Below are 11,329 nucleotides of genomic sequence, written 5' to 3'. Positions count from 1 at the left end.
GACAGAGATAGAGACAGCCAGCGAGAGAGGGAACACAAGCAGGGGGAGTGGGAGAGGAAGAAGCAGGCTCATAGCGGAAGAGCCTAATGTGGGGCTTGATCCCATAACGCCGGGATCACGCCCTGAGCCGAAGGCAGACGCTTAACCGCTGTGCCACCCAGGCGCCCCTAGAACATATATTTTTGGTTGCTAATGGGATATTTCCAGAGGGACAACAAGGTCAAAACCTGATCTCATTAATTTTTTTTAAACCTGCTCCTCCCTCTGTTTCAGTAAAGAGCACATTCATAGCCATTTGCCCAAAACAGAATCGTGAAAGTTTTCCTTTATTCTTCCTAGTCATTCTTCACACTTAATTAGTTATCAAAGCAATATATGTCCTTTATATCTTTAGGACATATATCCTTCTTTGTATTCTCACTGCTACTGGGTAGGTTAGGCTGTCTCCCAATGAGTCTTCTCCCTACCTCAAGTCACCTTCTCCTCTAATAGCTCTTCCTCGAGGACACCACAAGCCCTGCTGTCCTTTCAATGGTGGTAATTATTCTTCTATGCCCCACCCACATTAGGGCTGAAAACTAGACTGGTCATTCTAATTCCCCAATGACACTGCCCAGTAATTACTCATACCTGCTTGTGTAAAACTTCCCCTTTATTTGAAGTTTGTGTCATCCAGCTGAAGAATCTTCTGTTCCTCCTTAATCCTGTCAATCACTGATCTTCTACCTTGGGTATTCTCCTTTTTTCCTAGATTTGAGGAATTGACTTAGTCTTTTTGATTATTTCATGCTTTGTGTGACATTCATGTCTATGTGGACAATTTAGCTAAAGGTCTTCCTTGGTCTCCTCATTTCTAGAGACACTGAATTTGTTTTGGCCATCCCTTGATCATTTGGTCATACCCTCGATCGTTCACCAAGAACTGTTCCTCATCAGAAGTTTTAGGCTTTCATATCTATTTGTTTGACTACATCCTTTCAATCTATCTAGTTTTTGCAGCCTTTTCTCCCACTACTGTCTCTTTGACCTCATCCAGCTCTTCTATTTCTGAATATGTCTATATTCTTTTTACCTATCAGATTATTATTATTATTATTATTATTATTATGGTCTAATTTTCTTTCCCTGACCAGACAGGGCTCTTATGATAGACAATCTGGACCACAGTCTCTCTAGTACCCCTAATTTCTGTGCACTTTTTTAAAGAATATTTTATTTATTTATTTATTTATTTAAGAGAGAGAGTGTGCGTGCACATGCACACACAAAAACAGGGGGGCGGGGAGTAGCGGAGGGAGAGGGACAAGCAGACTCCGTGCTGAGCATGGAGCCCGATGGGGGGGGAGAGAGGACTCGATCCCACTACCCTGAGATCATGACCTGAGCTGAAATCAAGAGTTCGACACTGAACTGACAGAGCCACCCAGGTGCCCCTGTGCACTTTTTTAAAAAAGCAAATGCAAGAAGGAAATTCCAACCCTTGACCAATCTTATGATTCCAGTAGTGGCTAAAAGGGGATACAGAAATAAGAGAGGGTTTTTGTTTTTGTTTTTGCTTTATTTTTATGAACAAGTCTTGAGCATGTTTATAGCCTTCATATGGGAAGGATCTAATAGAGGAAGAGTTACAAGAGAGTAGAGGGACATTTGAAGGAGGAAGAACCAGGAGAAGAAAGAGACTTAGTAGCTATTTAATAAATCTTTGCAGAAATTGCTGTCACCACGGTCAGAGCCACCACCGCTGCCACACCACCTCAACCTACCATGCCGAGATCTTGGAGAAGACCTTCATGTAGTGCTTCACCTTCAAACAAATGATAAAAGATTCCTGAGTTACCCAAGAGCAGCATCCTACCAAAATCCCAGTGATTATAGAACCTACAAGGGTGCAAAGCAGTTTCCTATCCTGGATAAAACTGAGTTCCTCGGGGCGCCTGGGTAGCGCAGTCGTTAAAGCGTCTGCCTTCAGCTCAGGGCGTGATCCTGGCGTTCTGGGGACTTCCGCTGGGAGCCTGCTTCTTCCTCTCCCACTCCCCCTGCTGTGTTCCCTCTCTCGCTGGCTGTCTCTCTGTCACATAAATAAATAAAATCTTTAAAAATAAATAAATAAAACTGAGTTCCTCGCACCTGATCACTTCAACATGAGTGAACTCATCAAAATAATTAGAAGCCTCTTACAGTTCAACGCCAATCAAGCCTTCTTCCTGGTACTGAATGGACGCAGCACGGTGAGCATATCCATGCCAATTTCTGAAGTGTACAAAAGTGAGAAGCACGAAAATGGTTTCCTGTTTATGGTGTATGGCCCTCAGAAGATAGTTGGAATGAAATTGTTGGTATAAGCTTAGAAAAATGTATCTGTTCTATTTTGCCCCTTTGTCCTCCATAGGGTAAGTTTTGAGCTCTCATACCTATTTTTTTCCTGTTGCTGCTAATGGCTTTCTAGGACTTGGTCTTGAAAAACCACAGACCCTCATAATTATGGTAAAAGAAATCTCAATAAGATAAGGAAAAATGTTTAGTCTTCTAGAAAGTCAGAAAAGCAGATACTAGTTTGTATCATAAAACTCCTCGTAAATGTTAATTCTAATTAAGAGACACACTGACTTCAGAGCTTGTTGCTGTGGTCTGTGAAAATAACCTTTAACATCTAAAAAGTCTGTAATTCTGATTGGTTGTCTTACTTAGTAATTTATTACCCTGGTATTAATATTTAAACTGACATCCCTATTTCCTAAAAGTTTTAAATATGCTTTGTAGTAGGTAGAATTGTGTCTCCCCAAAAGATATGTCTAAGTCTTAACTCCCTATACCTGTGAAGGTGACCTTACTTGGAAAGGGATCTTTGCCTCTGTAATTAAGAAAAGGATCCCGAGATGAGAACATCCTGGATTAGGATGAACCCTAAATCCAAAGACAGTTGTCCTCAGAAGTGACAAAAAAGGGGGTGCCTGTCTGGCTTAGTCGGTAGAGTGTGTGACTCTTGATCTTGGGGTTGTGGGCTTGAGCCCCACTCTGGGTGTAGAGATTACTTTAAAAATAAAACCTTTAAAGAAAGGTGGCAGAAAAGGAGACACAGAGTCACACAAGGAAGAACATCATGTGATGGAAGCAGAGATTGGAGTGGTGTGTTTACAAGCCAAGGTTTACCCACAGCCACCAGAACCTAGGAGAGAGGCATGGAATGGATTCCCGCAGAGCCTCCAAAGGGTATCATCCCTGCTGACACCTTGATTTCAGACTTCTGGCTTCCACAACTGTGAGAGAATAAATTTCTGTTGTTTTAAGCCACCCAGTGGTGATTTGTTATGATAGCCCTAGGAAACGGATACATACACATTGTTGTGTGTGTGTTTTTTTAATGAAATCAGAACATCATTGGCACTGCTCTCTTATCCTTCATGTATGGAGATTAAAAACAAAGAAACAAAAACTATGACTGATATCTTTCTTAAGTAAACAGAAAGTCTGTTCTCGTTCAAATTAATGAGGGAGTCCAAGGAACAGGCATTTTGGGTATTATCAAAATGTTGGGGGAACAGCAAGATGGGTGTTCTAGTTATGAAACCCAGACTACCTCTTGCTGGATTAGACTCTGGATGCTGAAGCTGCTGGCCTGGCAGAGTGGGAGGACTGGTGAACGCAGCCCCAAAGTCCGAGTAACAATGACGGAGTCAGCGTGGGACCAAAGGGTGAGTAACTCTACTTTTAACGGAAATGGCTATTTGTTTTTTAAAACGTGGCTTTAATGTCATCGTCTAATGTGCTCCAAATCTTTCACAAGTATGCGGACCCATTTTGATCAATACATAAAACTGTATGCAGTGGAGCCACAAATTTATTTTTATTATGCAGATGTGTACAGAAACTGTAGCTTATTTTCTAGAATCTGCAAATTCTTGTGAACCCCCCATATCTACCTGATTAGGTGAAATGGGAAGAGAAAGAGCTCTAGCTTTTAGCTGAGTCTGATAAACTTTTTCTCATTAAGTAATTGAACAGTTTCTTTCAGTAAATCAGATTCTTATGTGTGATTCGACTTTTCAGATTTCCTCCTCCTTTCTCCACTTTGACTCATGATGGAGTATGGGTGTTTGGGGTTTTGGGGCAAAGAGCATTTCCCCCAAACCCCAGCCTTGTGGAGGCATGGTTGGTCTGGGTCCATCCTTCCACAAGCTTCGTCTATCCTCTCTAGACTCAGGGCCTGTAGTCCTCCCTGACCATAGTGGGTGGTGGGGAAGGGTTTACAGATCTAATATCTCCTTAAGGCAGTCCTGCCAATAGGTCCCTGGCTGAGGCAGTAATCCTTAGAATCCTCAGTTACAGACCACCCTGGTACCTCCTGATGTTGCGGTGAACTCCTCTGGTAAGTTCCCTAGCCACATTCTCAGCTACTACTCTCAATTCCTCAGAGGCCAGTGGGAACTTCTGGGTGTCTTCCATGCTGCAATCACTCTTTCTCTTTTTATGTGCCTGCGTCAGCAGTGGCTGTTGTGGGGACAGCCAGCAAAGAGTCTTCCTCTTTAATTAATGAGATACAGATTAGCAAACTCTTTTTTTAAAAAGAAATCTAACCAATTTGGAGGGATGGGTTAAATAGGTGATGGGTAGTAAGGAGGGTACTTTTGAGGACACCTGGTGTTCTATGTAAGCGATGAATGACAAAATTCTACACCTGAAACTAATATTACGCTGTATGTTAACGAACTGGAATTTAAATAAAAACTTGGGAAAAAAAAGAAAACTTGCATTTAAAAGGCTAGATTCTGGGGCGCCTGGGTGGCACAGTCGTTAAGCATCTGCCTTCGGCTCAGGGCGTGATCCCAGAGTTCTGGGATTGAGCCCCACATCAGGCTTCTCCGCTAGGAACCTGCTGCTTCCTCTCCCACTCCCCCTGCTTGTGTTCCCTCTCTCACTGGCTGTCTCTCTCTGTCAAATAAATAAATGAAATCTTAAAAAAAAAAAAAGGGCTACATTCTGGAATTTCTTTCATTAGCATTATAAGAGAGAGCAGACCTGAGGAGTTAAATTTTACTAGAAGAAATAATAATAGGGTATGGAATGGAATACTTTACATCTGCATAGGATCTTAAATGGAAAGCAGGACAAAACTTTCTTCTATTTTGGACTTTAACCTGGACTTCACAGAAGAAAGATCAGGATAGATATAGATATAGATATAGATATAGATATAGATGTCTATATAGATAGATAGATAGTTGACCTATCTATATAGATATCTATATAGATATGACCTATCTATATAGTTGATCTATCTATATAGATATCTATCTATGTATATAGATATATATCTGTGTCTTTCCACAGTCCCCTGAGTTTTCCCACAATGCACCCCCTCAGAAAGGGCAAGCTCTCTTCTTCCATTTCCTCTCAGGCCTGGACACTCCCAAAGCATTCTCTTCCTCCTTTTCTGGAACTGTAAAGTGAAAGGAAAAAGAGGCCAGTGGATTGATAAGAAAACAAATGAGATGTTATTTCTAAATGTGATATATGTTATAAAGTTATGGAGTTACTGTCAGCACAAACATTGGGTTAAGTGAGATATGAACCCCTGTATAGTGTAGAGTACCAACTTGAGTTAAGAGGCAAAGCTGGCTCCAAAGTCTACCGAATACTTAATAAAACACGAGTACAATTGTAAATGGTTCATTTTGTAACATGGGCCCACCTATATGGGTGGGCATTGTATTCTAATTCAAAAGATTTATCACCTTTACCCTCATCCTGGCTGATTCAGTGTGTCCCTACGTTATGGAAACATATAACCAACAGTGACAGATCCGCTTCCATCATATGGAGAACCACGTTACAGTAGATTCTTGGAATTTGAGTATTTAGCATTCATGATCTTTGCGTATTTTCAAATGATTGTGAGAGTTCATGAATTATGATAATTTTTCTGCTACAAACTAGTGTGTAGGATCTTTGCTTAGCTAGTGAGCTGGCTTAAGCAACAACTTAACACCTGCACTGGCACCATTTTATTGTTGCCTGTGTGGTTTTGTATTAATTTTGTGGGGAAAAGTATACGCTACAGTCATCTTTTCAAATTTCGAATATCATAAAGGTCTCAGGATTTATCACTTAGGAAGATTAAGAGTCTACCCTACAAAATCACTGTCCTGCCTTCATAAGGAAGAGAGTATTGGTTGAGACAAGCTGTGACATTGGGAATAAGATAGTCAAGCCATCTTAAAGATGACTTCAAAAGAGTCTGGCATCCTGAGATGATGAAGTCTAACCACCTTGGTTTGGATCAGCTCAGAAAAAAAGTGAGAATGCTTGTACCAGATAAGATGGGCAATTTTATCAAAGTTTTAACTTCCGTGTCACTAATGTAGCCAGAACTGGTAAATGTAAATTTGTCTATATGCTTTGACAAGGGCAGCACAGGATCCTTGAGAAAGCATCTTCCTTAAAAACTCTGCAGCTGTTCAGCCCTAGTTGAAAAATATAATGGACTGTTGTTGTTTGCCCCCTGATTTTTTTATAGTGGAAATGGCCCTTATCAAAAGGCCCATATTTTAGATTCCTGACTGATGTAGTCATCTACCCTGTTTTTAAAGAGGTATCTCCAGAGATACCCTAACAACTTACCTGTGGCTCTCAGCCTTATTATGACTCCTGTAATCATGTCAGATTCCTTTGTGTATGTCCTTACATCCATTGCCAATCACCTAAAGACCCATTTGCCAAACAGATTATACCAACAAAATTCTGCAAGAAAATTTCCACTACCGTGTCTCCTATAGATAACATTGCTGGTCCTCCTACCTCCCCATTGCAGAATTTGCAAACAATACTTTAATATAGTCTTTTACTAAAACTCACAATTCCATACAATGAGTGCTCTCCTGCAGTTTCCTGCACCATTGAACCATAACCCTATAGGACCTCTACATTATACAAACCAGAGGTGTTAAGTATGCACAACCGACAGTGGTCCACAGAGAGGCAATCCAGTAGAATTCCCCGTCTAATTCTCTTCTTGCTATGCTTGTACAATCTGTTGCTATCAAAATCTGGAGGATGACTTTTTGGGTCCATTTAAAGCCACAGAGGTAACCAACTCCATTGAATTCTATGCCTCGTTATGCTAGTCTGTGATATTTTCCCCTATTACCATTCTGTGATGTGCCTCAGGAGACCTATCCTGCTTCCCCTTCTCCTGACATGGGAAGCCAGGGTTTACAGTAGAAGACAATACTGGTTTTATGGAACCATGAACATCTCTACTGGAAAGGATTAGATCCAGAAGAGTTGTCATTGGAACCAAACTCCCACTTCAACAAGAATAATAACAATACTGATGTTTAATAAGTGCTTACTATGTGTCAGTCACTGTTCTAAGGACTTTATATTAATTACCTTATTTAATTCTCATGATTACCCTATGTGTTAGATTCTTTTATTTCCTCCAAGTGATGCCTTATGCATTAGAGAACTTTAGTATTATCGGTCAAGCTCAAACTTTTCTTTTCTGATATTGACTACATATCCTAAGTCAGCTTTTTATTATACAAGCCCATAATTTCTTGTTCAAAACCTTGGGCACCATGTGTTCTGAGATTCAGAAAATTTAAGATTTTAGAGAGGCACTAAGCTCTGTGTATCGTACATTATATAACACCCCTGGCAGGATCTGGGAAAGTACTCATAATTAAACACAGATTTCTACAGCAAATAAATGCATATTCATTTAATATGGATATTGAAGATTATATATAACCTCGCTCAGTTTAGGCCACTGAAAAAACTCAAGTCATCTTTTTTGTTTTGTTACTTTTCAATACTAGCTTTATTGAGATATTCATGTGAATTTCACTCTCTAAAGGCATATGATTCAGTGGTTTTTAGTATATTTTGAAAGTTGTGTATTAATTACCACTATCTAATTCTAGAACATTCATTACCCAAAAAGAAATTCCATAACCATTAGCAGTCACTTCCCATTTCTCTCTCACCCTAGTCCTTAGCAACCTCTAACCAACTTTCTGTCTCTAATGATTTGCCTATTCTGAGTGTTTCATATAAATAGAATCATAGGATATACACCTTTTCTGTCTGGCTTCTTTCATTTAGCATAATGTTTTCAAAGTTCCATCCATGTTGTAGCCTGTATCAGTACCGCATTCCTTTTTATGACTTAATAATGTTCCATCGTGTGGATGTGCCACATTTTATTGATCTCTTCATCAGTAGATGGATATTTGGGTTGTTTCCACTTCTTGACTATTATGAATAATGATGCTATGAACATTTGTGTACACGTTTTTGTGTGAACATATGCTTTTGATTTTTATGGGTAAATACCCTGGAGTAGAATTGCTTGGTCATGTGGTAACTCTGCATTTAACTTTTTGAGGTACTGCTAAACTATTTTGCAAAGTAGCCTCATCATTTCACATTGTCAACAGCAATGGGTGAGAGTCTCAGTTCCTTTTCATCCTTGCCAATACTTGTTATACATTTTTTTTTTAAATAGAGCCATCCTAGTGGATGTGAAATGGTATCTCAGTGTGTTTTTCATTTGCATTTCCCTAGTGACTAATGATGTTGAGCATCTTTTCATGTGCTTAATGGCCATTGGTATATCTTCTTTGGAGAAGTGTCTATACAAACACATTGATAGTTTTAAAATTGGATTATTTGTCTTTTCTCTGAGTTGTAGGCATTCTTTGTGTATTCTGGATTCAAGTCCCTTATCAAATATATGATTTGCAGATATTTTCCTCTATTTTATGTTTGTCTTTTTACTTTCTTTCTTTTTTTAAAGATTTTATTTATTTATTTGACAGAGAGACAGCCAGCGAGAGAGGGAACACAAGCAGGGGGAGTGGGAGAGGAAGAAGCAGGCTCCCAGTGGAGGAGCCTGATGTGGGGCTCGATCCCATAACGCCGGGATCACGCCCTGAGCTGAAGGCAGACGCTTAACCGCTGTGCCACCCAGATGCCCCTCTTTATGGTATTTTTGAAGCACAAATGTTTTTTATTTTGATGAAGTCCAAATGACCTGTTTTTAATTTGGTTTCTTATGTTGTAGGTGTAATGTCTAAGAAACCATTGTGTAATCCAAGGTTGTGAAAATTTACTTCTGTTTTCTTCAAGGGTTGTACGGTTTTAAGTTCTTACATATAGGTCTTTTATCCACTTTGAGTTAATATTTGTATATTATGGGGGTTTGCTGCCAAATGAGTTATGAAAACAAGCTTTTATATTTCAGAGATTTTTGGATTTGGGAAGAATAGTTAAGGGATGGAGGCTCTTATGATCCTGCCCCCTGACCACAGGTGATCAAACTAGATAAAGACAAATCACCTGAGCTGGAAAGAATGTCATTTTAAGTACAGTAGCCAGTCTCTGTATTGTGTGATGAAGCTTGGAATTGTTCTGTAAGCATTTTAGTGATCCCTTTCAGTCTTGGAGATGTTGAGTCATGAGTAATGCTACTTACTGTGTTGGGGAGGGTCCTGACCCAGAGAAACAAGAAAAATTAATATGCTTGACTTTGAGATGATGACTGTTGGGTTTAGCGGTATGAATTATGTGCGTCTTCTACATGTGTGCAGTTTTTTTTATAGAACTGGCTGCTTACAGTTAATGGTTTTCTTTATAATTCCAGAATTAGGCTGCTTTATGACAGATTGTAATCATTGTTTTTCTTTGGGAGTGTGTCTATCACATGTTTGTTTATAAGAAATTGGGAGAGCAGACAATAAGAGAAACATGACAATCTGAAATCTTTTCATCGAAACCTGGAGAAAAGTGTGTGAAAAGGAACTGGACTGGATCTGACATGGTGGCATCTGAGTGGGACAGTCAGTGAGCCACATGTGATCCTAGTTAAGATTGAATAAGTCAGACTTTGGAAACTCTCCTGTCAACTATTATGGATTGGCTTCCTGCAGCTGGGGTCCATATCATATTTTGCATGGTGGGAGATAGTAGATCTTTCCTGAATACCATGCTTGTTCCCACCATCAGTCATCCTCAAGGAGGAAATGTGGTCCCTCAGTAGAGAAGGCCAGCCTTTTACTCTGGTGGGGTTTGGGAAAGAGAGGGAAAGACCATGGTCTGGGAAGGAAAAGGTAAAAACTGTTAAAAGGACACCTAACTTTGGAAGGAGAGCTGTCATTCTACAACACTGTGGCCACTGAAGATCTCTGGTAGGGAACCCTCTGTGGTAAAGTATTGCCAGTAGATACTAAGGCAATGATGATTAAAATTTTTTTTTTTGTTTTTTAAAGGTTTTATTTATTTATTTGAGAGAGAGAGCATGAGCAGGGAGGAGGGGCGGAGGGAGAGGGAGAAGCAGACGCCCTGCTGAGCAGGGAGCCCCATGTGGGACTCGATCCCAGGACCCTGGGATCATGACCTGAGCTGAAGGCAGATGCTCAGCCCACTGAGCCACCCAGGAGCTCCTAAAATTTTGTTTTAAATAATCATCTTTTCCTGTGTTGTAGTTTCTTTCATCTTTAAGTCAGCAGTTGCACTGATGAACACGAAAGACAGGTTAGCTGTGCTTTGGGATTTTAGGGAGGTGCCTATGTCTACACTTGGCAAAAAGTGTTAGGTGGATAGCCTGGAAGGGTGGAGAAAAGATTTTGAGATAGTAGGAAGAGATCTTGTGAGAAACAGAGTAGTAGGCTGGAGGAAGAGATGGCAAGAAACAACAATGATGTATTTGTGTGGGCATGTAAGCATTTCCCAAGGAATCTTAGAAAAACTTGGGGAGTGGACAAAATGCTCTGAGGTCACATAGGATGGAGGCTTAGTCCATGTTAGCTGGACATAAAAGAGAAAGGTGATCCCCTCAGTTCTGGGGAATTTGGAGGATATTTGATGGTTACATTTACAACCCAAAGAACCTTGACTAAGGTATACCAGGACATGTTAGAACCTTTTAGAAGGCAGGAATCTGGGGCAAGCCCTGGCTTTCTAAGCTTTGGCAGGATAGGTCTGAATGTGGGAAGTGAGAAGTTTTCCCGAGTGCTACACCTTTAAGCCAGTCTGGCAAATGTGAAAATGTAGACAGGCTGGTACTGTTTGTGGCTATGTATTGAACTTCATTTCCTCTCCAATTCTGTTTCCATCTGACCCTAATTCTTGGCTTCACCTCTTGTTTACAGTTCTGCTTCTGCTCATTAGACTGGCATCGGTATCTGGTATTCCCTGTTGGACTTTTGGCCTTTCCTGAAGGATGTGGCTGACAGCCACTTTAGTATTTCAAGTCTCAGAATCAAGCTTTGTTTTGGGGTGATGAAAATGCTCTAAAATTAGATTGCGGTGATGGTTGCACAACTCTGTG

This window comes from Ursus maritimus, unplaced genomic scaffold, assembly GCF_017311325.1.
Source record: "Ursus maritimus isolate PB19 unplaced genomic scaffold, ASM1731132v1 scaffold_12, whole genome shotgun sequence".
In the NCBI taxonomy this organism is placed as follows: Eukaryota; Metazoa; Chordata; class Mammalia; order Carnivora; family Ursidae; genus Ursus; species Ursus maritimus.
Note: the sequence above shows the minus strand (reverse complement) of the source record.